Genomic DNA, 5091 nt, shown 5'->3' on the forward strand with positions numbered 1-5091 from the left:
CTGACAGGCTGAGGAGGTCCCTGCTCCTGACAGGCTGAGGAGGTCCCTGCTCCTGACAGACTGAGGAGGCCCCTGCTCCTGACAGGCTGAGGAGGCCCCTGCTCCTGACAGGCTGAGGAGGCCCCTGCTCCTGACAGGCTGAGGAGGCCCCTGCTCCTGACAGGCTGAGGAGATCCCCTGCTCCTGACAGGCTGAGGAGGTCCCTGCTCCTGACAGGCTGAGGAGGCCCCTGCTCCTGACAGCCTGAGGAGGTCCCTGCTCCTGACAGGCTGAGGAGGCCCCTGCTCCTGACAGGCTGAGGAGGTCCCTGCTCCTGACAGGCTGAGGAGGTCCCTGCTCCTGACAGGCTGAGGAGGTCCCCTGCTCCTGACAGACTGAGGAGGTCCCCTGCTCCTGACAGGCTGAGGAGGTCCCTGCTCCTGACAGGCTGAGGAGGCCCCTGCTCCTGACAGGCTGAGGAGGTCCCCTGCTCCTGACAGGCTGAGGAGGCCCCTGCTCCTGACAGGCTGAGGAGGCCCCTGCTCCTGACAGGCTGAGGAGGTCCCTGCTCCTGACAGACTGAGGAGGTCCCCTGCTCCTGACAGGCTGAGGAGGCCCCTGCTCCTGACAGGCTGAGGAGGTCCCTGCTCCTGACAGACTGAGGAGGTCCCTGCTCCTGACAGACTGAGGAGGCCCCTGCTCCTGACAGACTGAGGAGGTCCCCTGCTCCTGACAGGCTGAGGAGGTCCCCTGCTCCTGACAGACTGAGGAGGTCCCTTGCTCCTGACAGCCTGAGGAGGTCCCCTGCTCCTGACAGACTGAGGAGGTCCCTTGCTCCTGACAGACTGAGGAGGTCCCTTGCTCCTGACAGCCTGAGGAGGTCCCTTGCTCCTGACAGCCTGAGGAGGTCCCCTGCTCCTGACAGGCTGAGGAGGCCCCTGCTCCTGACAGACTGAGGAGGCCCCTGCTCCTGACAGGCTGAGGAGGCCCCTGCTCCTGACAGGCTGAGGAGGTCCCTGCTCCTGACTGCCCAGGGCAGCTGGACATGGGGCAAGCTACGGCAGGAAAGCATCTGAAGCTGTAGGGTGAGTTCCATAGCTAACTGGTGACCTTGAGAGAGAGTCACAGTCTTGCAGACGTTTCTACTCTTAGTTTATGGGGGTGGGAGCCATAGGGCCGAAACCTGTGTTTCTAGGGTTTCCAGGAGGCTCAATTGGAGTAATTTATGTGGGAACTATACAGGGCTATGCAAATACAGTTGTTTTGATGATTATGGCACCAATTCATCTCATAAAAAACCTCTTACATTTGAATACAACCCTAACCGGAACTGGGTAGACCAATGAGCTAGTTCTTCAGTCCCGAGCTGTCCCTAATCCAACCATCTGAGAAATGTATGGTTCATCCTCTGACATTCTCCCTAGATGCCTAAGGGATCCCGCAAGCCTCTGCCTTTTCTAGATAGCCCATTATTATTTGTCAGTGTATTTATCATCCACCTACCCATCTGTCCACTTAACTTTTAATAAATGCATACGTGATCTGATTCCCCCGCTTGGTGCTGCCAATACAGCAGGAAGTTAGAGCACTTTGCTCTCAAGGGAAAGGGATGTGCATAAACCACAGGCCACTGCTTCTTTTCAGTCAGTTCTGCGTATAGGCAGCTTCGGTCTGTAGGTGGACAGTATGGACTTTTAGAGCTGGGACACCCCAGAAGCTCCTTTTCTGCCACACCTGGCTTGCCACACGGGGAAATGCCTGTTTGTTAGGGAAGGTGCTGTGACTTCCTCTTCCCCTCCAGGTGATGTCACCCTGACTTTAGTCACCCTCTATCAGGACTCTGCTTCGTGACGTGGCATGACTCCAGTGAAAGTGAGGCTCAGGATGGAGGTGGTGAAGAGTGAGTCCGGAGAGAGGGCGGAACAGGCTGAAAGCATGCCTGTATGTGCCTGTAGCGGAGCTGGCTTGGCCCGTGGCCACCCTTCCTGAGGCTGCGGACTCTATCCTCACCCACTCTCCAGGACTCCTTGAGGTAAGAAGCTTCACGACACCCCGGCCTCTCATCTTTGCAGCCAGAAGAGGTCCAATGGGCCATCCCTTTGCCTTAGGGCAGTGTAAAGACTCAACGGCTCCAGCTCTACCACCTCCATGAAGCCTCTTTAAAATTTAATTTTATGTGTATAGGTGTTTTACTTGCATTTCTGTGTACCAGTTACATGCAGTTCCTATGGAGGCCAGAAGAGGGCGTTGGATACAAAGGAACTGGAGTTATGGCTGGTCGTGAGCCGCCACGTGGTTGCTGGGAATCAAACCTGGGCCCTCTGGAAGAGCAGCCCGTGCTCTTAACCACTGAGGCATCTCTTCAGCTGCCAGGAAGCTTCTCTCTTAAAAATATTTTATTTGGGTCTGGAGAGATGACACAGAGGTTAAGGGCCCTGACTGTTCTTCCAGAGGTCCTGAGTTTAATTCCCAGCAACCACATGGTGGCTCACCACCACCTACAATGAGATCTGATGCCCTCTTCTGGCCTGCAGGTGTACATGCAGGCAGAGCATTGCATATATAATAAATAAATCTTTAAAATATTTTGTTAATTGGGTTTATTCATTTTAATTTTTTGTGGTAGCATTTCACCTGTGTTTTTGTGCATGTGCCATGTGCTTAGTGCACATAGAGGTCAGGAGAGGGCATCAGATCTCTTGGGATTGGAGTTACAGATATTTGTGAATCACTGTGTGAGTGCTGGGACTCAAACCCATGTCCTCTACAAAAGCAACAAGTGCTCTTAGCCTCTGAGCCATCTCACCAGCCCCACAAAGCCTCTTTTGTCTGTTCTCTGTTCTTAATGAACTCCAGTTTCTTGGCTACTAATTGGGATTTGCATCATTGCTGTCTGTCACCCCATGACTTTGCTCTAGAGAGAGAACATAAGCTCCCAAGGACTGCCCATGTGGATCATATGGTCATGGTTAACAAAAGTCTGTGTAAGAGTGAGTTTTGGAGTTGGACAGACCTGTACTGGATGCTAGCTACACCACTAATTGCTGCTTAGTGTCCATGGGCAAGTCTTAAAAACTCATGTAATGCTTCAATTGACTCACGATGCTCCCAGCTCATGGGTTGTTGTGTGTAGACATGGGTTGCGGGCTCAGGGAAGGCACTGGGAGATTCTTATACTTGGACAGTAGCCGGGGTGGGAAGTCACTGGGTGCAGTGCATCTCGGGCCCGATGGAAAGGCTGTTGCTCTCAGGCTCTGTGGGTGCACAGAGCCTGGCTGGTTCACTGGTCTGCACACACTGTAAGGTTACAAAGCTGTTGCCTGCACTACCTTAAGGCTAAGGAAATGAAGGTGTGTGAACGTTATCTACTGACCCAGGCCTTCTCAGAAAGCCAGCCTTGTGCTTTGTGATAGGAGCCAGCGTCTCTGGAAGTGAAAAGAGCCAGCCTGGAGCTGAGGCTGGACCAGGAGGGAGCCATTTGCTGGTGGATATCTCCCAGCCAGTAAAACTTAGTAGCCCTTGGCAGGGAGAAACAAGCCATGAATAACATGTTCATTCATTCTGTGGCGTGAACACTCCCACCACAAGTGATTTCAAACTGCCAGTATGACACTGGTGAGCTGGAGTTGTGAAGGCCTGTCTGTCACAGTGGGCTTTTAAAAACCAGTTCTGCCTGGTGTGGTGGCACATACCTTTGATCCCAGCACTTGGGAGGCAGAGGCATGTGGATCTCTGAGTTTTAAGCCAGCTTGATGTACATATCCAGACAGAGGACAGCCAGGGCTACATAGAGAGACCCTGTCTAAACCAACCAACCAACCAACCATCTAACCATCCATCTGTCCAACCATCCATCCATCCATCCATCCAACCATCCAATCATCCATAGATCCAATGATCCATCTATCCATCCAACCATCCATCCATCCATTTATCCATCCATCCATCCATCTATTTATCCAACCATCCATCCATCTATCCAACCATCCATCCATCCATCTATCCAACCATCAATCCATCTATCCATCCATCCATTTATCCATCCATCCATCCATCCATCCATCCATTCATCGGTCCATCCATCTATCCATCCAACCATCCATCCACTCATCCATCCATCCCCACTCATCCATCCATCCACTCATCCATCCATCCATTCAACCATCCATCCATGATGAAAGATGGTTTGAGCGTGGGGGTGGGATAGGACCCTTATAGTGGCTCATAGGAGCCAGGAACTCTAATTTCTTCTATTTTACAGAGCAGGAACCTGAGGACCAGAAGGACATCTTGTTTGTGCCAAAGGACCATCCACGGCAGTCAGGACTCCAGCGTGGGGAGTGTGCTCCAGATTTTTAGCACACCTCATTCATCTTTTCTCAGGACAGAATTGCTGGACCCAGGGGTGGGAGCCTCTCCTGAGGTATCAGTCTCAAGTTCAGAGTACTCCCAGATGAGCCTCTGGGCTTTGGCTGTACAGCAGCCCTATCCATGATGGTGGCATACCTGATCATATTTGACTGTTTTTTGTCAGAGTTAGGAATAACTGGCCCAGGAGGCTGGAGAGATGGCTCAGCGGTTAAGAGCACTGACTGCTCTTCCAGAGGTCTTGAGTTCAATTCCCAGCAACCACATGGTGGCTCACAACCATCTATAATGTCATCTGATGCCCTCTTCTGGCCTGCAGGTGTATATGCAGGCAGAGCACAGTATACATAATAATAAACAAATAAAACTTAAAAAAAAAAAAACTGGTCCAGAAAGGTTAGTGGAGGCAAAAGGTAACCTGTGGGGTATAGTGGGCAAAGAATTTCCAGCCATGGAAATTAATTTTTCACAGCATATAATCTATATCTCTTATGAAACCCCAGTACTAGCAGCACATTTTTGCTCCTAACAGCGTATTACTAATAATTTCTTAATGTTCATTAAACCTAATCATGTGATCCAGAGTCTTGAGTCAGACTCTGTTTGGGGGTTGGAGGGGGTGGGAAATCAAGGAGGCAGGTGGGAACAAGGACTAGGGAGGTTGGACATGCCGGAAGGTAAGGTAGGGTGCTGGAGGCCTGGCTGATCACAGAAAAATGCATGCGACCCTAGGCTTGCACCTGC

At 51.6% G+C, this 5091-nt stretch overlaps 1 long non-coding RNA gene across 1 annotated transcript; it reads left to right on the forward strand.

Annotated features, from left to right (window-relative positions):
* Nucleotides 1-998: 998 nt before the first annotated feature.
* On the forward strand, nucleotides 999-4874 carry LOC311590494. Its single transcript, XR_014776893.1, has 3 exons — nucleotides 999-1064; nucleotides 1781-2011; nucleotides 4241-4874. It is a non-coding gene; the product is annotated as an uncharacterized lncRNA (long non-coding RNA).
* The last annotated feature ends 217 nt before the right edge of the window (nucleotides 4875-5091 follow it).

This window comes from Acomys minous (assembly GCF_964271855.1).
Source record: "Acomys minous genome assembly, chromosome: 19".
NCBI lineage: Eukaryota > Metazoa > Chordata > Mammalia > Rodentia > Muridae > Acomys > Acomys minous.